Here is a 25,722-nt window from a genome sequence, read left to right as displayed (position 1 = left end):
CCCTGAGATAAAGCCAAATTACTTATAACCACCTGACTTTTGGCAAAGCATACACAAATATAAACTGGAGGAAAGACATCCTATCTAATAAAGGGCAAGTTAAAATTTGGCAAGCCACATATAGAAGGATGAAACTGGATTCCTACCTCTCACCATATACAAAAATGAACTCAAGATGGATTAAAGACTTAAATCTAAGACTTGAAGCCATCAACATTCTAGATGAAAACTTAGGAAAAACTCTTCTGGACATTGGCTTAGTCAAAAAAATTATGACTAGGACCCCAAAAGCAAATGCAGCAAAATGTTAAATAAATAAATATATGGGACTTAACTGCACTAAAAAGCTTCTGAACAGCAAAAGAAATAATCATCAGAGTAAACAGACTGATATCTAAAATCTACAAGGAACTCAGATAAATTGGCAAGAAAAAAATAAACAAATTAAGAAGTGGGCAAATGATATGAATAGACATTCAAGCCGTTATATCAAAAAGATACCTGCACAAGTGTGTTTATCATAGCACGATTCACAATTGCAAAGATATGGAATCAAACTAAGAACCCAACAAGTAGATAAACAAAATGTGGCATACATATACATCATGTGATACTACTCAGCCATAAAAAAAAGGATGTTCTTTTTTGTGCTATGACTTGTATGAAACTGGAGACCATTATACTAAGCGACATACTCAAATGGAAAACCAAATACTGCATGTTCTCACTTACAAATGGGAGCTAAGCTGAGTATGCAAAGGCATACACAGTGATATAATGGACTTTGAAAACTCATAAGGGAAGAAGTTGGGAGGGAGATAAGGAATGAAAAACTACCTTTTGGGTATGATGCATAATAATCAGGTGATAGGTACATTAAAATCCCAGACTTCGCCACTATGCAATTCAACCATGTAATTAAAAAACACCTGTACCCCTAAAACTCTTAAAATTAAAAAATAAAAAAACATTTAAAAACATTTTTGTAGTTTTCCTTTGCAACCAGTTTTCTTTGTGTTTTTATTGTATCATCTGAAGTTAACAACTTGGGACAATCAATAAGATACTAGTCAAAAAAGATGTCGATGAAATGAGTCAAGATAGTACCTAATATTACCCAAGGAGGGCGATTGCATTAGGAACTAATATGGTAAGTGGTCACCTCGTTTTGAAGCTCTCTTCCCCATATGGAAGCGCACAGCTATAGGGTCCAAATCATGAGGACAGAAGGCAAGGACTCACAGAACACCTTTGAGCAAATCAAAATCCTTCAGCTTTAAGTTTCCTGGCTATGGAAAGGCATTTCCTCTCAAGTTCTTTTTGAACTTGATGTTAGAATTTAGAATTTTAGATCAGGGTAACAGATCTAGATGGGCAGATATTTAGCATCCCTGATAGCAAACATAATTAATAATGATAATAAATGCCAGTGATGTTTCAAATAACCACTGATGGGGCCAGGCACAGTGGCTCACACCTACAGTCCCAGCACATTGGGAGGCCTAGGTGGGAGGATTTCTTGCAGTCAAGAATTCAAGACCAGCCTAGGAAATAAAGTGAGACCTTGTCTCTACAAAAATATATATTTTTTGAGGGGAGGTAAGCTGGGGTAAGGTATCTCATTGTGGTTTTAATTTGCATTTCCTTGATGATTAATGATGTAGAACATTTTTTCATATATGTTTTTGGCCATTTGTATATCTTCTTTTGAGAAATGCCTATTCATATTTTATATATATATATATATGTGTGTGTGTGTGTGTATATATGTGTGTGTGTGTATATGTGTGTGTGTGTGTGTGTGTATATATATATATATATATATATATATATATATATATATACATATAAAGATAAAGATAAGCCAGGTATAGTGGTGCATGCCCATAATTCCAGCTACTTGAGAGGTGGTGGTGGGAGGATCCCTAGCCCAAGGGATGCTGCAGTGAGTTATGATCACGCCACTGCACTCCAGCCTGGATTGCAGTCAAAGAGGGTCAGGCACATCTAGCCACCTATTAAGATGTGTTTGAGGAAGTTAGTTTAAAAACTGGTCCAGACCACAGCCAATCACCTCACCTTCAACCTCCCCTCCATCGGCAACCATAGCAGGATGAACAGAGCAAATCTGTGCATGTGCATATCAAAGGCAGATCATAATTTGAGTTTCTTCATGAGCAAAATGGGGAAGATAATGCCAGCAAGACTCTGTCTCTAAAATAATAATAATAGCTGCTGAAGAACATTTACTATGTATCAGACCCATACTAAGTGCTGTGCATGTATGATCTCACGCAGTCTTTGCAACAAACCTTTGAAATAGGTATTTCCATTTTCCAACTAAATTACAGAATATGATAGAAACAAGACCAAATTCAAGTCAAACAGCGTAGCCCATGCTATTAACAACCATGCCTTCTTACCTCCTGTCACTGCTCTGCAGGACAGAATGACTACATGAAGCCTGACTGCGAACCTAGTCATACAGGAACAGAAAACCCATTGGAAGAGCCTGTCTTAGGCCTCAGCAAAGGACATTTAGTTAGAGGAAAGACCAGAAGCATCAGGTTATAACCCACCTTCAGAGACAGCTTTCTGTAGATGTTGACACACATCCTTTCCTCTCTTCCTGGTCTCCTGACAGGCTTTCTGAATAACTCTAATTTTAAAACCTTTCTTCCCAATTAATTGGAGCACATTTCTTCTGTGATGATTAAGTCATTGCTTCCACCTTATCCTAAGATTACACAAAATGAGTGTTTGATCCGTTTTCAAGTAGTGTGTTTAGAATATCTTATTTTTAAAGTAAGCTAAAAATTAAAGAGAGCAAAGGCCTTTGTCCCTAAAGCTGATCTCTAAAGACTCAAAATAATTTATAGACATTATCTAATTCACTGTTACAACAAAGCTGGCATTATCTTCCCCAATTTGCTCACGGAGAAACTGAAATAAGAAAATTATGTCCTGACTTTGACACGCACAGATTTGCTCTGTTAACCCTGCTATGGGAGCTGGTGGAGAAGAGGTTGAAGGTGAGGTGATTGGCTGTGGTCTAGACCAGTTTTCAAACTAACTTCCTCAAACAGATCTTAATACTCAAGAGATAAAAAGGTGGCTGAATGTGCCTGACCCTCTTTGACTAGAGAAGTTCAGCTTAATATAGATTTCATTGGCTTTCTAGATTTGGATTTTGTGAAAGATTTCCTTCAACGAAGAAGCAGCGCCTAAAAACTAAAAATCTGATTTAAACACACACACACACACACACACACACTGGACTAAATATATTTAGGGCATGCCACCTTTAGAAAGTAAACATTTAGAAATAGTCAAGATCTTTTCTAAAATCCTAATGCAACTGTTAGTAGCAAACCCTGGCTGCTTCTGTGTGCCCAGCACCGTGCTAAGCAAAATACAGACATTAGCTTATTTCATCATGATAAGCTATCATTTTACTGAAGAAGAAAATGAGGCTTAGAGAGGTTAGGAAACTTGTCCAGGACCACCGAGCTAGTAAGCTGTGAAACCAAGATTAACCTAAGCAGCCTAATCTCCAATCCCACACTATTAACCAATTAACAATTTCAATTCCGTATTGAAGTCTCTGTCAGAGAAAGAGAGAGATTTAAGAAATTGCTAGTTGTATTCCTTAAAAAGGCAACAGAACAGACAAAAGCCAAAAACAATATGTTATATAATAAAGAATTTTGTTAATTCTTTTTCCTGGCTCCTAGAAGGAAGCCTCTAAATCCTTCGAATTTCCAGAGTAACAGGAGTGTCTTTGTTATTCATGGTGGGCCCTGAAGATTTAGGCTAAAGAAGTGACTTCTGGCCCCTATAATAGCTTAAGCTAATGAGATTATTCAGGATGGGGGCTGGTCATGCCAGAAAGACCAACCATGTGATTAGAGAATTGAGGCTTTGAGCCGTGTGGTGTCAGCCTGACCTCTCAGGAAAATGGCTGGATATGGTGTTCAGTATTTAGACCAGTAATTCAATCAATCATGCCTGTGATGAAGCCCCAACAAAAACTCTGGACATAGATGCTTGGGTGAGCTCCCTGACTGGCAGTATTCTATGTGTATTGTTAAGCATTCATGTGCTAAGAGAGCGATGTACCCTGACTCCATGGATTTAGGTTTGGGACGTTCTTTGTTTTGGGGGCACTCCCTGACCTCACACTATGCATCTACTCTTTTGGCTAATTCTGACTTACAGATTTTTCCTCTAATAAAACTGTAATCTGAGTTCTATCTGAGTTCTATGGATTATTCTAGTGAATTATTGAAACTCAAGGGGTAATAGGAAGCCCCACACTTGTAGCCAGTTGGTCAGAAATGATAAGCTTGACCTGGTAACTCCCAAGCCTATGGCTGGTGACTGCAGTGAGGGCAGTCTCCTGGAGGACTACATCCTTCACCTGTGAGGTCTGGCCTGAGTCTGGGGAGTGAGCATCAGAAGTCACTGCACAAGGCTATGTGCAAAATCCTATATTCATCTCTGCTTGGTTAAAAGACATTTTCAGGATTCAGAGCTGATCATCACATGGCTTTATGAACAGTAATTCTCTAAAGGCCATTCTCAGTTTGGGCTACAATAACAGAATACCATCAATTGGTTGGCTTATTAACAACATAAATTTATTGCTTACAGTTCTGGTGACTGGGAGATTCAAGATCAAGGCACCAACAGATTTGATGTCTGGTGAGGACCTGCTACCTGGTTAGTAGACTGATAGTCATCTTCTCTCTGTGTCCTCACATGGCAGAAAGAACAAGAGAACTCTCTGGGGTCGCTTATGTAAAGTACTAATCTCATTCCTGAGTGCTCTATCCTCATGACCTAATCACTCCCAAAGGCCCTACCTCCAAATACCACCACATTGGAGATTAGATTTTAACATATGAACTATGGGGGATATAAGCACAGCTATTGCTTCCCCATCTATGTTTCATTGCCCCACTTAACCAGAGGATCTTGCTTTTATCCACCAGACCCAGAGCTCATTTAGTAAAATGATAAACCACCACACCTGCTTTAAGACCCTCACCACAGGGGAATTTTTGTTCATTGGTTTTGTGAGTTTTCCTCCCTGGCATTTTCATTCTTTATCTATATCTATTTATCTATCTATCTATCTACCTATCTATAATATATATATAGTCAAGATCTTTTCTAAAAAGATCTTGATCTTGACAATAAAAGCTCTTTTTAGAAATATATATATGTATTATTGTACTTTAGCTTCTGGGGTACATGTGTAGATCATGCAGGATTGTTGCATAGGTACATATATGGCAAGGTGGTTTGCTGCCTCCAACTCCCTTTTACCTATATGTGACATTTCCCCCCATGTTATCCCTTCCCAACCTCCCTATCCCCCACTGTTCCTCCCCTGGCCTCCCCCAACAGACCCCAGTGTGTGATGCTCCCCTCCTTGTGTCCATGTGTTCTCATTGTTCAACACCTGCCTATGAGTGAGAACATGTGGTGTTTGATTTTCTGTTCTTGTGTCAGTTTGCTGAGAATGATGGTTTCCAGATTTATCCATGTTCCTACAAAGGACATGAACTCATCATTTTTTATGGTTGCATAGTATTCCATGGTGTATATGTGCCACATTTTCCTTGTCCAGTCTATCATCAATGGGCATTTGGGTTGGTTCCAGGTCTTTGCTATTGTAAACAGTGCCGCAGTGAACATTCCTGTGCATGTGTCTTTATAATAGAATGATTTATAATCCTTTGGATATATACCCAGTAATGGGATTGCTGGGTCAAACGGAATTTCTATTGCTAGGTCCTTGAGGAATCACCACACCGTCTTCCACAATGGTTGAACTAATTTGCACTCCCACCAACAGTGTGAAAGTGTTATTTCTCCACATCCTCTCCAGCATCTGTTGTCTCCAGATAGTTTAATGATTGACATTCTAACTGGCTTGAGATGGTATCTCAATGTGGTTTTGATTTGCATTTCTCTAATGACCAGTGATGATGAGCATTTTTTCATATGTTTGTTGGTCTCTTGTATGTCTTCTTTTGAAAAGTATCTGTTCATGTCCTTTGCCCACTTTTGAATGGGTTTGGGTTTTTTTCCCCTATAAATCTGTTTTAGTTCTTTATAGATTCTGAAAATTAGTTCTTTATAGATTCTGAAAATTAGTCCTTTGTCAGATGGGTAAATTGCAAAAAAAAATTTCCCATTCTGTTCATTGCCAGTTCACTCTAATGATTGTTTCTTTTGCTGTGCAGAAGCTCTGGAGTTTAACTAGATCCCATTTGTCTATTTTGGCTTTTGTTGCCAGTGCTTTTGGTGTTTCAGTTATGAAGTCCTTGACTATGCCTATGTCCTGAATGGTTTTGCCTAGGCTTTCTTCTAGGGTTTTTATGGTCTTAGGTCTTATGTTTAACTCTTTAATCCATCTAGAGTTAATTTCAGTGTAAGATGTCAGGAAGGGGTCAGTTTCTGTCTTCCGCACATGGCTAGCCAGTTATCCCAACACCATTTATTAAACAGGAAATCCTTTCCCCATTGCTTGTTTTTGTCAGGTTTGTCAAAGATTGGATGGTTGTAGATGTGTGGCGTTGCCTCCAAGGACTCTGTTCTGTTCCATTGGTCAATATCTCTGTTTTGGTACGATTACCTGCTGTTTTGATTACTGTAGCCTTGTAGTATAGTTTGAAGTTAGGTAACGTGATGCTTACAACTATGTTCTTTTTGCTTAGGATTGTCTTGGGTATGCAGGCTTTCTTTTGGTTCTATATGAAGTTTAAGGTGGATTTTTCCAGTTCTGTGAAGAGGGTCATAGGTAGCTTGATTGGGATAGCATTGAATCTATAAATTACTTTGGGCAGTTTGGCCATTTTCACAATATTGATTCTTCCCAACCATGAGCATGGAATGTTTCTCCATCTGTTTGTGTCCTCTCTTATTTCCTTGAGCAGTGGTTTGTAGTTCTTGAAGAGGTTCTTTACATCCTTCATTAGTTGTATTCCTAGATATTTTATTCTCTTTGTAGCAATTGTGGATAGGAGTTCACTCTTGATTTGGCTCTCTTTTAGTCTGTTACTGGTGTATAGGAATACTTGTGACTTCTGCATGTTGATTTTGTTGAAGCTGCTTATCAGTTTAAGAAGATTTTGGGCTGAGACAATGGAGTCTTCTAAATATACAATCATGTTGTCTGCAAAGAGAGACAATTTGACTTTCTCCTTTCCTAACTGAATACCTTTTATTGCATTTTCTTGCCTGATTGCTCTGGCTAGAACTTCCAACATTATTTTGAATAGGAGTGGAAAGAGAGGGCATCCTTAGCTAGTGCCAGATTTCAAAGGGAATATTTCTGGGTTTTGCCCATTCAGTATGATACTGGTTTGTCATAAACAACTTTTATTATTTTGAGATACTTTCCATCAATACCTAGTTTACTGCTGAGAGTTTTTAGCATAAAGAGCTGTTGAATTTTGTCGAAGGCCTTCTCTGAATCTATGGAGATAATCATGTGGCTTTTGTCTTTGGTTCTGTTTATGTGGTGGATTATGTTTATAGACTTGTGTACGTTGAACCTGCCTTGCATCCCCGGGATAAAGCCTACTTGATCATGATGGATAAGCTTTTTGATGTGCTGTTGCAATCAGTTTGCCAGTATTTTATTGAAGATTTTTGCATCTATGTTCATAATGGATATTGGCCTGAAGTTTTCTTTTTTTGTTGAGTCTCTGCCAGGTTTTGGTATCAGGATAATTTTGGTCTCATAAAATGATTTGGGAAAGATTCCCTCTTTTTGGATTGTTTGTAATAGTTTCAGAAGGAGTGGTACCAGCTCCTCTTTGTACATCTGGTAGAATTCAGCTGTGAAACCATCTGGACCTGGACTTTTTTTTGGTTGGTAGCCTATTAATTGCTGCCTCAACTTCATGCCTTGTATTGGTCTATTCAGGGTTTCAACTTCTTCCTGGTTTAAGCTTGGGAGGGTGCAAGTGTCCACGAATTTATCCATTTCTTCCAGGTTTACTGGTTTATGTGCACAGTTATTTGTAGTAATCTCTGATGGTAGTTTGTATTTCTGTAGAATTGGTGGTGATATCCCCTTTATTATTTTTTTATTGCATCCATTTGATTATTCTCTCTTTTCCTTTTTATTAATCTGGCTAATGGTCTGTCTCTTTTGTTGCTGTTTTCAAAAAACCAGCTCCTGGATTTATTGATTTTTTGAAGGTTTTTGTTTTGTTTTGTTTTGTTTTGTTTTGTTTGTCTCTCTTTCAGTTCTGCTCTGATCTTAGTTATTTCTTCTATTCTGCTAGCTTTTGAGTTTTTTTGATCTTGCTCCTCTAGCTCTTTCCATTTTAATGATTGAGTGTCAATTTTAGATCTTTCCTTGCTTCTCATGTGAGCATTCATTGCTATAAATTTCCCTCTAGACACTGCTTTAAATGTGTCCCAGAGATTCTGGTACATTGTGTATTTATTCTCATTGGTTTCTAAGAACATCTTTATTTCTGCCTTCATTTCACTGTTTATCCAGTCAACATTCAAGAGCTAGTTGTTCAGTTTCCATGAAATTGTGGGATTCTGAGTTAGTTTCTTAATCCTGAGTTCTAATTTGTTTGCACTGTGGTCTGAGAGACAGTTTGTTATGATTTTTGTTCTTTTGCATTTGCTGAGGAGTGATTTAATTCCAATTTTGTGGTCAATTTTAGAGTAGGTCAATGTGGTGCTGAGAAGAATGTATATTCTGTAGATTTGGGGTGGAGAGTTCCGTAGATGTCTATTAGGTTTGCTTGGTGCAGATCTGAGTTCAAGTCCTGGATATAATTGTTAATTTTCTGTCTCGTTCATCTGTCTAATATTGACAATGGAGTGTTAATGTCTCCGACTATTATTGTGTGGGAGTCTAAGTCTCTTTGTAGGTCATTAAGAACTTACTTTATGTATCTGGGTGCTCCTGTATTAGGTGCATATATATTTAGGAACATTAGCTCTTCTTGTTTCATTGATCCTTTTACCATCATGTAATGCCCTTCTTTGTCTCTTTTGTGACAAACCAACATTACATGTTGGTTTAAAGTTCCTTTTATCACAGAGAGGATTGCAGCTCCTGCTTTTTTTTCTCTCTCTCTCTCTCCATTTGCTTGGTAAGTCTTCCTCCATCCCCTTATTTTGAGCCTATGTGTGTCCTTGCATGTGAAATGGGTTTCCTGAATACAGCACACTCATGGGTCTTAGCTTTTTATCCAGTTTGCCAGTCTGTGTCTTTTGATTGGGGCATTTAGCCCATTTACATCTAAGGTTAATATTGTTACTTGTGAATTTGATCGTGTCATTTTGATACTAGCTGGTTGTTTTGCCCATTAGTTGATGTAGTTTCTTCATTGTGTTAATGGTCTTTACCATTTGGTATGTTTTTGGAGTCGTTGGTACTGGTTGCTCCTTTCTGTGTTTAGTGCTTCTTTCAGGAGCTCTTGTAAGGCAGGCCTGGTAGTAACAAAATCTCTCAGCAATTGCTTGCTCATAAAGGATTTTATTTCTCCTTTGCTTATTAAGCTTAGTTTGGCTGGATATGAAATTCTAGGTTGAAAGTTCTTTACTTTAAGGATGTTGAATATTGGCCCCTGTTCTCGTCTGGCTTGCAGGGTTTCTGCCAAAAGATCTGCTGTGAGGTTGATGGGCTTCCCTTTGTGAGTAACCTGACCTTTCTCTCTGGCTGACCTTAGCATTTTTTTCTTCATTTCAACCCTGGTGAATCAGATGATTATGTGCCTTGGGGCTGCTCTTCTTGAGGAATGAAGAAGAGGTGTTCTTGAGGTGTTCTCTTATTTCCTGGACTTGAATGTTGGCCTGCCTTGCCAGGATGGGGAAGTTTTCCTGGATAATATCCTGAAGAGTGTTTTCCAGCTTGGATTCATTCTCCCCGTCACAGTCAGGTACACCTATCAAATGCAGATTAGGTCTTTTCACATAATCCAATATTTCTTGGAGGCTTTGTTTATTTCTTTTCACTCTTTTTTCTCTAATCTTGCCTTCTCATTTTATTTCATTGAGTTGATCTGCAATCTCTGATATCCTTTCTTCTGCTTGGTCAGTTCGACTATTGAAACTTGTGTGTGCTTTCCCGAGTTCTCATGGTGTGTTTTTCAGCCCCATCAAGTTATTTATATTCTTCTCTAAGCTGTTTTTTCTTGTTAGCATTTCGTCTAATGTTTTTTCAAGGTTCTTAGTTTCTTTGCATTGGGTTAGAACATGTTCTTTTAGCTCAGAGAAGTTTCTTATTACCCACCTTCTGAAGCTTGTTTCTGTCAGTTCATCAGACTCATTCTCCATCCAGCCTTGTTCCCTTGCTGGTGAGGAGTTGTGATCCCTTGGAGGAGGAGAGGCATTCTGGTTTTTGGTGTTTTCATCCTTTTTGTGCTAGTTTCTTCCCATCTTTGTGGATTTATCTACTTGTGGTCTTCGTAATTGGTGACTTTTGAATAAGGCCTCTGAGTGGATGTCCTTTTTGTTGTTGTTGACATTATTTCTTTCTGTTTTTTAGTTTTCCTTCTAACAGTAAGGCCCCTCTGCTGTAAGAATGCTGGATGTCCACTCGAGACCCTGCTTGCCTGAGAATTACCTGCAGCACTGCATAACAGTAAGGGTTGCTGCTGATTTCTTCTTCTGTTATCTTCATCCCAGAAAGGTACCTGCCAGATGTCAGCCTGAACTCTCCTTTATGAGGTGTCTCTCTGGATATACATGAGTTGGGGAGCTGCTTGAGGAGACAGTCTGTCCCTTGTAGGAGCTCAAGTGCTGAGCTGTGAGCTCCATTTTTCTGTTCAGAGATGCTGGGCAGGTATGTTTTAGTCTGCTGCAGCAGAACTCATAACCACCTTTTTTCCCAGGTGCTCTGTCCTGGGAAGGTAGGGATTTACTTATAAATTCCTGATGTGCTGCTGCCTTTTTTCAGAGATGCCATGCCCAGCAAGGAGGTAATTTAGTCACAGTCTTCCAGCAGAGGCATTACTGAGCTGCTGTGAGCTCTGCCTAGCTGTTGTGTGAACTTCCTTGCAGTTTTGTTTACAGAGGTACAGTTAGAACTGCCTCAGTAATGGCAGACTACCTCAGTAATGGCAGACTGCCTCTGTAGTGATGGATTGCCTCGGTAATGGCTGACACCCTTTTCTCCACCGAGCTGGACCACCCCAGGTCCAGCTATGCTTGCTACGATACTCTCAATCCAGAACATTTCAGATTGCTCATCCCTGTGGGGGTGGGACCCACTGAGCCAGTTCCCCTGGCTCCCTGTTTCAGCCCCCTTTTTTTCAGTTGAATGGGTGGCTCTGTATCCCAGGTGTTCCAGGTGCCAATTGAAATGGCTGCATAGATTCGTGTGAGTTTTTGTGTGGAGATTCAAACAGCCATGCTGAAAACTCAGTGCTTTTCAGCCCGGGAATCTCCTGGTCTGTGGGAAATAAAAACTCATTTGGAAATGCGGTGATCACCCACCCTCTGCATTGTTCTCGCTGGGAACTGCACTCCAGAGCTGTTCCTATTTGGCCATCTTGGATCCCTTCCACATTTTTATTCTTTATTGCACGTCTGCTGTGTAACAATCTAAGATTTTGTTCCTCATTAATTTTTTTTTTAAAAAAAAAGAAGGGGAACAGTATCCAGGCATACCTAACATTATTTTGCGCTGTTCTTCAGGCTTCAAGTTTGGGCATAACCTTTACAAACACCAAGTGCATTTATAAAATGAAAAGATAAAGCATAGACAAGATCAGTCTGTGATTTAATGCAGGATTTGAATTAAGCAAAGAAAAGGGGATAGACTCTCAGAGTTGCAGAATTTATGTTACTCTTATTTAAAGAAAGAAGGAAAGAAAGAAAAAGAGAGAAAGAGAAAGAAAGAGAGAGAGAGAGAGAAAGAAAGAAGGAAGGAAGGAAGGAAAGAAAGAAAGAAAGAAAGAAAGAAAGAAAGAAAGAAAGAAAGAAAGAAAGAAAGAAGAAAGAAAAAGTTTGGGAGCTATAAAAGGTCTCAGATATAACCTAGTTCAAAACCTTCATTTCACAAGTGAAGAAGCTAAGGCCCAGAAAGGTTGAAGTGAAATATCTCCCCCTAAATTACAAACTAGGTAATCTAATGACAGACTTTTCTTTGCATATATTTTATTTTTAGAAGTCGAATACACTAAAATTCCTTTTTCCAAAGCAGAAAATTTGAACCATCAACATAAAAGCTTATCCACACGTAGTTGGAAATGTCATCATTAATAGTTGAATGACCTTATTACTATGATATAACTTCATGGAGGAATCTTCCATGTTCTAAGAAGGAAGAGTCTCAGTTTATTTCCATGGAAGCTAGTCTCTTTCTAGGAGAGTATAGGAGTGATCGTTAGCCCTGAATTATCTTCCCAGATCCACACAACATTTCTGTGACTTTTTTCTGAATTATTCTCAGTTCTTCAGCTATAAAATTGGATGACGTAAAACATGGCTTGTTTAAATCGATGTGTTTCTGAAACAGAAATTCAGTCATATTTTAATCCACTGAGGGACTTTGCTATTTAAAGAAAGCCTAGCGTGAACACTTTTGTGAAGCAAAAGAAAAAAATCTTTTTAATATAAATAATCTCTCCACAATTTTTCTGTTTCGTAAATTCAGATTTCTGTATGTAGAAGTTTCTTTTTTAATGAGGTTTCCCTGTATTACATATCTTCAGTTATCCTGGGATAGAGTGAGAAAAAGACAGATGAATGTGGCAAAAGGCTTAAATATTCTCAGAAAAAGCGTCTCCTGACTTAGGTAGAGCAGCCAACATCACAAAAGCTTTATTTCTTTTATCCTGAAATAGCAAGGGTGTTTTTCAAGATCCAGTCAGAATATACAACAGCAAATAGCTTGCAAAATGTTTAATACATGATCAAGTGCAACTCACAGTTTCACCCAAACACCTAATGTATTATTTCAGTAGGCTATGAGAGACAAGCATCAATCAGCATTCACGCTACCTCATCCTTTCTCAAGGTGAAAGAACTAAAACAACTGTATTATCTGTATGACAATCACTCCTGTTTTATTTGGAGCTGCGTTCCACTCTGACCATCAGAGAAGCAATGACATAGTTTTACTGCTGCTCTTATTAAATATTATTACTGTGGTGCAAGCTTGACGGTCGGGAGAGGAGAAAAAGGAGGCAGCTTCATTGCCCAGAGGAGATCCAGTAATCAGATGGTCCGCAGCCTGAAGAGAACATCAATCTTCTGAATTCAATTCTGACTATACACTTTAGCAGCAACTCCATGGTCTCGGTATAAAATGTTAACAGTATTAAGGCAATTGCTAACCTAAAAGGTGTATATTTTGAAAAGAACAAAAAGGTGGGCTAGATTGAGTATAGCGTTAAGAATACTAATTGAGATTTTTTTTTTAATACTGAGGAAAATTCATTGAACTGGCCATTGGATATTTTTATGGCAGTCTAGCAGTCAACCTGCCCCCTTTCTTGTTTGTCTGTTTATTTGTTTTGAGATAGGCTCTAGCTCTGTCACCCAGGCTGAAGTGCAGTGGCACAAGCACAACTCACTGTGGCCTCCCAGGCTCAAACAATCTTTCTGCTTTCCTGAGTATCTGGGACCACAGGCAAGCACTAATACACCTGACTAATTTTTTTTTTTAAGACAGGGTCTCACTATGTTACGCAGGCTGGTCTCGAGCTCCTGGGCTCAAGTGAGCCAGGAGTTCCACCTCAGCTTCCCAAAGTCCTGGGATTATAGATGTGAGCCACCACATCCGGTCTGGTTTTGAGGCTCCCCACAGGCTCCCACAGAGAAAGCCACTTGGTCCTTCCTGTCTTCACGCCCTGATAGGCAAGGCTGATACATATTGAGGCCTGATTGTCAGATGAACTCACTCATCTGAATTTGCAGAAGTTGAAGCAAAGACAAAGGGCTTGTTAAATACTTTCATGGCATCGGCGTGACAACAACAGTGGTGTGGCCAGATTCTTGTGTTTCTTGACTCTCTGGTTCATTTTTATTTTCTAGACATGATCTCCCAGCCTCCACTGTACCTGCTTTAGAGTCAGAGTTGATCTCTGTTACTTGCAACCTGAAGTATCGTACCTGATACCCATATGTATGAGATGTTCGTGACTGTGGCAGGCCCAGATCAGGGAATAAAGTATGTTTCCCCAAAATCCCATTGTCATTCAAGGTTCTTATATCTTATAAAATAGAAGAAAGGCATACAGAAAATGAACATTCTTTCTTTTGTATGTTTACTACTGCCTCTGTATGTGTGAGATATTTTTCTTTTTTTTTTTTTTTTTGAGACGGAGTTTCGCTCTTGTTACCCAGGCTGGAGTGCAATGGCGCGATCTCAGCTCACCGCAACCTCCGCCTCCTGGGTTCAGGCAATTCTCCTGCCTCAGCCTCCTGAGTAGCTGGGATTACAGGCACGCGCCACCACGCCCAGCTAGTTTTTTGTATTTTTAGTAGAGACGGGGTTTCACCATGTTGACCAGGATGGTCTCGATCTCTCGACCTCGTGATCCACCCGCCTCAGCCTCCCAAAGTGCTGGGATTACAGGCTTGAGCCACCGCGCCCGGCTATGTGTGAGATATTTTTCTACTGGAGTAAGTCCCATAGAGTAACTAGGGATGTGGAATGATTGGCACCAGGACAGAATTCTTTTAAAACTCCAGTCCTGCAAATAAGCACAAGAAATACCTTTTATGACTGAAGGAGGAACGTAGTAAGAAATCTAACAGGTGATGCAAAGGCTTGAAACTAGAAGGAATGCAGGCTTTTGCCAACCATGGCAGGAAGCCGGACTGGGATAAAAAAATCTCTCAGGATGATCCTTCAATGGTTGGGACTCCAGAACCTCAATAGAAAGCAAGCTCAGCCACTCCTTATGCCAGTGAGTGAAGAAGCTAAGTGTCACTCAGACTGCAAATAGATCAGTTAGCCCATATTCCAGAGAGGAGTCATGGAACCACAGTGAGAAATGCCTTGTGCATTATGGGAGACTTGCCCAGGAATCAGAGTGACGGTAGAGATGAGAGAAGGCCTAACCAGGGTCAAAGAGGGTGATTACGAGGCTCATATCTAGAATTAGAAGCTCAGAAATAAGTCCCAACAAGGCTAACAGAAACTAATAGACTACCTTGCTTCAAATAATCAGTCTGTGCCCTGATAATGCATCTCCAGCTATGTTGCACATTTTCTTCATGTATATGGGTGTTTGGGGATTGATGTTGATTATTTTTCCCTTTGTTTTCTTCTAAAACATTTTCTTTGTCTTTGTTGAATTATGAAGAAATCTGTGGGAGAAGTACTGTACACAATTTGATCCCTAAATAAATGAAAACTAGGAAGTCTTCCTAAGAGAGAGAAAGGAAATTCTGATCATCACTAATTGCTGTATTTCCAAGCCAGAGAACACAGGTGTGCACACACACACATGCGCACACTCACACACACATGCGCACACACACAAACCACAAGGTCAAGGGCCAGATCAATACTTACTGAAGCCAAGTTGGGCTCATGAGAATTGAACTCACAGAAAACCTGAGTCGTTACCACCAATTTCTAGTAAGCAAAAACTGTCAGTGCCCATGGCTTTTCAAGGACCTGCCTTCAAGTGGTCCATCTTTAAGAACCAGAGAATAGGTTTGATTCTGCAAGACTATAGACTATTTAATAAAGTCCTTAGCGGGGGCCATGGAGTATCCTGGCACATAGGTCATGGAATCAGCCAGACTAGAGTATAACACCCTGCTGGGTGACCTTGGTGATTCACTTAAACCTGGTATTGACATATATGGGTGGTAACACCCACTTTGTAAGACTATTTTGAGATTAAATGAGATATTTTCTCTAAAGCCTTTTGCACAGTACTTGGCATATACTAAATGTTCATAAAAATAAGAAAAAATATAAATAAGAATGTAGGTAAGTGGAAATAAATGAATGAAGCCATTGACTAGGCAAGACCGAATTTCAAAGAAGTTCAGAAAAGATTTTACTTACACTGCTAATCTAATTCCACCAGGAAAACAGCTGGGAAGATGAACTAGGATGGAAACACTTTCTAAATATACTTATTTGCAGTTTTTATTTTAAAGAAGCAGAAGTAGCAGCTGCCATCACCCCCACCACAAGCCAGGCAGTTGACAAGTATTGGTGGAGCCTGCAGAAGACTCCTGTCAGGGGAACAGTGACTCTCCAAGCCCGTTTCATGTGGGAAATTAGGAGAACAGATTTTCTTATGCGATTTTCTCATTCATTCTGGTTTCTGCTTGGCTAGAAAGAGTACATAAGCTGTTTGTCTCAAATGAATGCTCCACTAGATAAAACACCAAAAGGGGTTTGGGGAAACATAATAAATTAAGAATTGCCATAGTCGCTTAGACCAACTGTCTGACAATAGTACCAAGAGGTATTTTGTAGGAAATAGTTGCAACTGCCTTCATAATCAAGGCCTCACAAGCTCAGAAGCAACTCCTAAATGTCCTTAAGTTCCTATTAAGGTGCCATCAACCACGATTTTACTTAAACTCTCCTTAAGTTCTTTTATACTAGCAATTTCAGCTAATACTGTTTGGGGCAATGAGTTTATTTATTTAACCAACTTTTATTTTATGTTTTTTTCCTCTTGACTGCAACCTAGGCTGACTGAAGAAAGTCCCCCAAATTGGCTCTGCCTTAATATTTCCATCTATAAAATGGAAAAATAGCAGCTCCTTAATAAGGTCACAAATAAAAGGAAGAGATTCCTGGAGCTAAATTTTTCTCTGCCTTGGGCTGTACAAAGAAAGAGGCTTAAATCTTAACATTTGAGTTCCATTTTCTGTGCTAATTCATATAAATCCCACAAGAATAAAACAATGGCATAATGGAAGAGATAAATGCAGGATGAAAGATGAATAGCTTAAGTCTTAGGATCAGGCTGAATTATAGGCCATTGAAGCAGCAAACACGGGCGTCCTCATCCACAAGCAAAAGGTGTTAGAACCAGATTGCTCACTTGGATTAAAATACTGCACAGTCTATGTGATTTCTATCAAATGGTCACTTATAAATAAAAGTGTTTAGTGAGAGTAAGAATAAAAACAGCATTTTTTTTCCTTTTGAGTTAGAGAAACCCTAAAAATAAGTAGCGCCATATTATCAAAGTAGGAAAAATCAATAACAGGTTGTGTATATATCTGAACCACCCAGATGACATTGGAATTTAACAAGAAGTTTTTATTGTTATATATCAAATTAGTTCTAGAGATAAGTTACCTTAATCACTGTTTTATGTCAGATAAGAGTGATAATTACAGTGAAGATTTGAAGAGGAGATTTGATCTTTTCTATTCAGGAGGATCTATGGAAAGTACAATTAGGAAGAAGTTATATGCTGGGCAGGACAGAATGAGAAACTAAATGACATAATGGTCTCTTTCCTTCTCCCTTATTAAAGGTAAAGAAAATTCTTAATAAAGTAACTCCCAGAAAGCCATAATGAGTACAGTATGAAACATTTGTATGTAATTAAGTCATCTTAGTTCCTTTTGTATTGAATTTTAGAATTTATTGAGAAAATAATAATTAAAAGTAAATATCCTCTAAATAATTTATTACAATTTTATAAGGCTCACATTTGTTGACTGTGTAAAGAGGCAAAATTTTGCTGCAAGCAGAAATATATTATAGCTAAGGTAGTTGTTCTGTTTGTTACAATGCTGAAAGATGTTTTTAATTAAGTGATATTAATATGAGTACAAACAGAATTCTTTGGGGATGCTTTCTCCTGTAAAGAGGTTTTAAATATTAAATGAAGGAAAATGCAAGTTACCTTAGTCTGTCCATCTTAAAGATGAAAGTTGTATGACCTTGTAGCAAAGAAATGCAGTGCAGATTAATTAGCTAATTGGATCATTGTCGTATCCAGAGTTATGGAAGACAAAGTGTGCCTATGGACCTGGCCCAAGCCAACATTTTTCCCTTTTTTTTTTTAATTTTAGATTTCTCTCTTTCTCTCTCTCCTTTTTTTCTTTCCCTACTTCATTAAAGTATAATTGACAAATAAAAATTGTATGTATTCAAGGCATACAACACTACGTTTTGATATATGTTTACATTGCACCACAATCAAGCTAATTAACATATCCATCACCTCACATATATATTGTTTTTTGTAGTGAGAATGTCTAAGATCTACTCCTTTAGCAATTTTCAATACACACAATGCATTATTATTAACTGCAGTCACCATGTTGTGCACGAGTCTCCAGAAATTTTTCATCCTAACTGCTGAATTTTCTCACCCTTTGACTAACATCTTCCTATTTCTGTCCAGCCCCACAGCCCCTGGCAATGACCATTCTATTCTCTGCTTCTGTGAGGTAGATTTTTTTTTTTTTTTAGATATCACATATAAGTGAGATCATGCAGTGTTTGTCTTTCTGTGACTGGCTTGTTACATGTAACATCATGTTCTCCAGCTTCATTCACGTTGTTGCAAATGACAGAACTGTCTTCTTTTTAAGGCTTAATCGTATTCCAGTTTGTACAGATATCACATTTTCCTTATTCATTCGTCCACTGATGGACATTTAAAGTGATCGCATATCTTGGCTATTGTGAATCATGCTGCAACAAACACTAGAGTGCAGATACCTCTTCAACATACTGATGTCATTTCCTTCCGGTATAGACCCAGCAGAGGAATTGCTAGATCATAAGGCAGTTCTATTTTTAATTTTTTCAGCAAACTCCATACTGTTTCCTATGGCAGCTGCACCTTTTACATCCCCATAAACAGGGTACAGGGGATCCCTTTCATCCACAACCTCATCAGGATTCATCTCTTGTCTTTTTTCACAACATGCCTGTTAGAATCAAAAATGTAAGCCAGGCTTTTTATCTGAAATACCAAGACATTCAAGTCAACACAAGGGACTGTCACCAGATCGAGGTGAACAAATGAATGAATCATAATGAAAGGTGTGTGTTGGGGGCTGGCAAATCACTATTGTTTTGGCTTTGTCAAATCCCTTAACCCCTTTGGGACTCAGTATTCTAACCAACGAAATGAGGAGGCTTGACTTTTAAAGGTATTTCTAGCACAAAAATCCTATGATGCACAATTTCTAATAACTAAAAGAAGCAAACAAATTAGTCTGCATCAGAGAAAGGTGCTGACTAGTTGTAGAGACTGGAACCATATCATGAGGTACACCAGAAAGGTCTCAGGCAGCCGTCCCCAACTTTTTGGCACCAGGAATCAATTTCGTGGAAGACAGTTTTTCCACAGGAATGGGGTAAGGAGGGATAGTGGATTTGAGATGATTCAAGCACATTACATTTATTGTGCATTTTTTTTCAACTCACTTCCCACTGTAAAGCCTGCCACCAGATGCAGCTTAACTGTCATTTACCACTCACTGATAGGGTTTTGATATGAGTCTGCCAGCAATTGATTTATTATGGTCTCTGTGCAGTCAACCCTCTCTGCTAATGTTTATCTGTATTTGCAGCCACTCCCCAGTACTAGCATCACCACCTCAGCTACACCTCAGATCATCAGGCGTTAGATTCTCATAAGAAGCACACGACCTAGATCCTTCACATGCGCAGTTCACAAGAACGTTCACACTCCTATTCAAATCTAATGCCACCGCTGATCTGACAGGAGGTGGAGCTCAGGCAGTAATGTAAGTGATGGGGAGTGGCTGGAAATACAGATGACGTTTCACTCAGTTACCAGCCACTCACCCTCTGCTGTGTTGCCCAGTTCCTAACAAGCCACTGACCAATACCAGTCCACGGCCCAGGGGTTGGGGATCACTGGTCTAAAGAAAGGCCAAGTGTTCCAGAAGTTCTCCCAGCTCCCTCTGCTGAACTGCCTCCCCCAGGCCCTGGAAAATCCTAAGACACAATTACCTAGATCCTCCAGCAAACCAGGCATCTACAGGTAATTCCTTATCAATTCCTTCTTGACTTCCTTTTCGTTCTGTTCCTGACAATAACTGAGTTGATTGCTTGGTTTAGAATGCTCATACTGCCTTCTCCTTTCTTCACTCACACAAACACCATGTTACTCTCATTCTTCCATTCATTGTTTATTTATTCATTCACTGGTCTAGCATTTATTGAGCACCTACTATGGGCAGCTGTCTTTGCTAGGCCTTGATCTTCTTTGACTAAAATGCTGTGTAGCTGTGTATTATGAAGCCAGTGTGTTGGTTTATATTGGCCAGCAGCAGCATCTTTGGGGTTAGACTGAAGGAGTTTAAATGCTAGCTTTCCCATTTGCTGTATAATCTTGTGGAAATGTCTTAACTTCTCTGTGTCTCAGTTTTCTCATTTGTAAAATGTGATTCATAGCAATAACTACTTGGAAGACTTTTTGGAAGGTCAAATAATTAAATCTGTGTTAAGTACCTGGGACAGCACTTGATAAGGCACAATAGGCACTTGTTAAAAGTTAGTTTTTATGATTATCTCCAAGTCATCTGAATCGGTCTGAGATCAGCAACTCCAAGGCTGAGTTGCTGGTGGCATTTGACACAGTGCCTTCTATTTAAAGCATGATATTTCATGGCTGTGGAGTTGTTTGTCCACTTCAAATGGCCATTGGGGAATAGATTTGAGGAGCATTTGTCACTGACAAGGATTAGTGAGGCAGGCGCAGTTGCTACCTCAGAGTGCTCAGGGCAATGACAGCCATTTTGTCCAAACCTGAGCAGCAGCAAAAGGATGCCAACAGCCCAAAGAAAAGAATCAGACCGGGAACTATCGCCAGGCAATCCCAGGATGACCTGAGGATGTGCTCTAGCCACCCTTGTTGAAGGTACAGAAGTCTGTTGGCATATTTATTGTAATGGAAGCACTTCCTATGCTTGCATATTGACAGTAATGGTAGTGACGGTGATAATTGTCATAGTAACAGTACAGTAGTAGCAACAGCAGCAGCAATGGTAGCAGAGGTAGTCAACGGCAATAGTGAGAGTAACTGTGATAGTGGTAGTAATCACGGCAGTGGCGGTAATAACAGCAGTGCTGGTAGCAGCAGGAATAGTTGCAGGGTGGCTGCAGTGGAGTAACAGCTACACTTCTATAGCACCATTCAAATCACTCTGCATTTATTAACTCCATTCACACAACCACCCTATGAAGTAGAGAGCGTTACATTTTACAATGGCACTCGTCATATTTTGAATGATTTCAGTTCTGATACCATATTTGGCTATGCTGGTTCCGGCAGCATCTCTTTAAGATTTTGGTCTTCTCATCTTACATGCTCCTGATCCCACTCACCCAAACTCCTTCTAAAGTATCCCCACAGCCTCTGCATCGTTGTTGCTTCTGGCAGGAAAGACGCTCATCATGCAGTGTGAAATTGTGTGCTTTCTTTCAGGGGAAGTGTCACACTTGGCCAGAAAGAGTAGGGGAAAGTGCTGTGCACTGATGGTGGGTACTTTATAAAGCGACTGGCTGGCATGGGTAGAAGAGAAAAGATGGAAAGGAGACAGCATCCCTCATCTCTGTCGTGGTGGGGACGGAGTCAATACACACCCCCTAGTGCCACAGGAGGCCTGCCTCAACTTTCATCACTGACTCATGTCCCTGCTTTCACACATGACTTATTCTTTCCCGTCAATGAATTAAGTACCTAGAAAAACCATTTCAAGTCATAGTCAAGAGTCGTATATATTTGTGTGCAAATGCCAATTCCACCACTAATCACATGGCTCTCTCAGGCCCAGTTTCTTCCTCTGTAAAATGAAGATAATTGTCTCATAGAACTGTTTTAGAAAATGAGAGGGAAGATACATCCGCACCCCTACCCAGCACTTGGCATGCATAAGCCTTAATAACTATTACCTGTTACTATTACTGTTGCTACTGCCACTGTATTTTTCCTTCAAGCTACTAAACTCATCATTGTTATTAATGCATATCCAAATAGTTCTTGAAAAAATCCTCTAAAATTGTGTTACCCAAATAACTCAAAAAAAATGAAATTTCAGGTTTGCAGAGCAGCCCTTTACTCCTCAAAGATGCTGTATTAGTTTCCTGTGGCTGCTGTAACAAATTACCACAAACCTAGTGGATTAAAACAGCACAAAGTTGTGATCCTGCAGTCACAGTCAAAAGTCTAAGATGGGCTGTCCGGTGACTCTAGAGGAGAAGATGCAATCTTACCCTTTCCAGCTTTAGATGAAGAAAATGTTCCCTTGCCCTTCCCACATTCCTTGGTCCATGGTCCCACGTCATTGCGATCCTTGCCCATCATCACATCTCGTTCTCTGACTCTCATATTTCTCTCTCTCCCTTACAAAGATCTTTGTGACCACATTGGGCCCACCCAAATAGCCCAGGAGAATTTTCCCCTCTCAAAATTCTTATATATCTGCAAAATCCTTTCCACTATATTAGATAACATATCCACAGTTTCCACAATTTAGGACATGGACGTCTTTGGAGGACGATTATTCTACCCACCACAGAAACCATGAAGAAATAGCCATTGAAAAGACAGTTGTCTCCATAGAGTCCCGCATTCCTTATTCAGTGTTTATACAGTCACTGCTAATCTTCCAGTGCCCCTGATTCTCTCTGTCTCCCAACATCTCTGAGGGTCAGTGTCCACACGTGTCACACAATAATGGCCATACTGCATCTAAAGAGTTGGGTGGGGAATAACCAGTGTACTTAAGTAGTAAAATGTTTAGCAAATTGTAGAATAAAATGCTGCATAAAAATGAACAAATAATAATTTAACTGTCTCACAAGTCAATTAATAGACTCAAACTGCTCTAAGATCTTTAGATAAAAGGCATTCTTCAGATGCCAATTGTACGTTGGTGTTTTGCCTTTGTGCTCACTTCCAGCCATCTATCAAAAGCACACTTCAGTTCGTTTTTCCTTTTTCAGATAAACTATCTAATTTTCTGCCCCTGTGGCTTTCCTGAATGTCTCCTCCCCCAAGCCTTCCCGTGGGAGAAATGTAACTCATTTTCTTCTCTGGATTTTCTGTGGGTGGGTAGATATGGCCTCTTTGACTAGTCTTTTTCTTTCCCTTTGTTGTCAAGCTACAGCTTTTGCTGCCTCTGACTTGGTTTTTAGCTGTGTAGCTGTGAGTTTGCCACCTCTCTTTTGAGCTTCATCAAGGGCTGCTGTGGCCTGATATGTAGGTTTCTTTCTAATTTCAGTCTCCAGGGGGGATGAAGTTGATATGGTTGTTCACCTGCTGAGTTAGGAGTTTGCCCTTATACACACACCATAATATTTTATTCTGTTGCAGGGAGCATGCAGCATTTATACTTCCTTGGACTCCCACATGAAAACAGAAGCAGCTACTGTGTGTCCTTCAGAATTCCTCATGCATTGCCTTTGCTGCCTGTGGGTGGGCAGGAATAGACAGCCAAGCACACTAAAGAAAGAAGGTGCAGATGACTCTATCTTTTGAAGTTGACCTTCTTCCAAAAACCAAGACCTACAGAGAGGCAAACACTTATTCGCTTGAAAACAGGTGCATTTTGTTTGCTTTTTCTTTTTCTTTTTCTTTTTGAGACAGAGTTTCGCTCTTGTTACTCAGGCTGGAGTGCAATGGTGCGATTTCGGCTCACCGCAACCTCCGCCTCCTGGGTTCAGGCAATTCTCCTGTCTCAGCCTCCTGAGTAGCTGGGATTACAGGCACGCACCACCATGCCCAGCTAATGTTACTAGAGACAGGGTTTCACCATGTTGACCAGGATGGTCTCGATATCTTGACCTCGTGAGCCACCCGCGTCGGTCTCCCAAAGTGCTGGGATCACAGGCGTGAGCCACCTCGCCTGGCCGCATTTTGTTTTCTTAAACATCTAAAAAGACAGAACTGCATTTAGAAGATGGCAATGCTTCCTTTATCTCCCTATCAGGAAAAATAGTGTGTGCATATATTAGTCATGCTTAATATAGGAAAATGGTGACAAAGGTTTTGGAAACACAGATTAAGTGGAAGATGGCATTACCTAGATATCAGCAACCATAGGATGCTGCTGCTATTGTCCCATAGCTGTAGGAGTAAAAAGGTAAATGTGTGATGGAGAGGAAGGCAGCAAACCACGTTGCCATGTGTGTACCTATGCAACAATCTTGCATGTTCTTCACATGTACCCCAAAACCTAAAATGCAATTTATATATATATATATACATATATATATGAAGATAAATGTGGAGTGATCCAGAGCCAGCAAGTACACATTTGCTACTTCTGTTGGAACAGAGCTCTGCTATCATATTGTTTATCTATTGCTATTGAAACAAATCATCTCAAAACTGGCTTAAAATAACACATGCTATCTCAGTTTCTATGCATCAGAAATCTAGGTGTGAGCCAGTTGGGTCCTTCCTCTGCTTCAGGGTCCCTTATAGGCTTCAATCAAGGTGTCAGTCAGGCTACACTCATCTGAAGGCTCAAATAGGGAAGGAAACACTTTCAAGCTCATGTAGTTATTGGCGGGATTCAGCTCCTTGTAGGCTGCTGAACCTCAGTTCCTCAATGGCTGTTGGACAGAGTCTGCCCTCAATTCCTTGCCATGCGGGTCTCACGAACATGGGATTTTGCTTCCTCAGAGCATGTGAACCGAAAGGCAAATAGAGACAGTCTGCCAGCAAGACATAAGTCACAATCATTTGCAACCTAGTCAGAGAGGTGGCATGCTTCAACACTGCCATATTCTATTGGTTGACAGCAAGTTACTCAAGAAAAGGGGATGACATGAGGCCATGAATACCAAGAGGTGAGGATCAGAGGAGACCGTCTCAGAAGCTACTGACCATAGCTGCTGAGCAGGAACCCAGGACACCAAGCTCCCGCTGATGATGCTGGAGCCACCATTAATGCTCTTGGAGCCCCAGTGCCCCATGGTACTACCCACTGCTTCCACTGTCACAGCCAGAAAAATAGCCTTCCCTTTCTACCACTTTCCAGTCTCCCGTGAGTGCTCACTCCCACTGGCAAATGCTAACTGAAGCCCAGCAACCACGGGAGCTAGGAATACTCTTCTCATGTTTACAGCAGCTTGCAATTCAGAGGAGAAGAAATAGGGATGGGAAAAGGACTAACCATAGGCAATAGCTGGCCCCACAGGAAAGGGATGTTTCTACTCATTTCCACGTCTCTCCACTAGACCCATTCCATTCTGCTCATTTTAATCAACAGATGTACCAATGTTATCTGCTCCATATGTGAGGTCCCACTCATCACCTCTTCACTGGAACACCTCCCCCTGCCCCAACCCTGAGCTTGCTTTCTCAGACTGTCCTCCATGTTCCCACCTTTTCTTCCGCTTTGCCTTTTCATTTCCTTTAAGGCTTAGCTAGCCTGTTTCCTGCCCTTGATTCCTCAGGGCTCTTATCTTTGCCAAGTAGTGCTGGATGATAATGGGAAGCCTTTCAATTGATTCCATTCAACCAAGTCTCTTACATAGATGCTAGGTCTCAAACCTAATGCTGGATGCTAGAGTGCAAAAATGGAAAAGAAGCAATTCCTGCCCTTGAAGAGGATGCAGTTATGCCAGGGACACAGATGTCTATGATACCAAGTGATAAGTGCTACAATTCAGGGACATTCTGACAGATTGACTGACAAACCATACAGATTTGCCCTTAATTGGCTGCATGTTATCTGCACTTTCGGTTCTTGCTGGGGAAAAAAAAATGCAACCTTGAACTCTCAGCTGTACAATCC

The sequence above is a fragment of the Saimiri boliviensis genome, chromosome 3, assembly GCF_048565385.1.
Source record: "Saimiri boliviensis isolate mSaiBol1 chromosome 3, mSaiBol1.pri, whole genome shotgun sequence".
Classification (NCBI taxonomy): Eukaryota; Metazoa; Chordata; class Mammalia; order Primates; family Cebidae; genus Saimiri; species Saimiri boliviensis.
The sequence above is the reverse complement of the archived record's forward strand: the minus strand, read 5'-3'. Positions refer to the sequence as shown.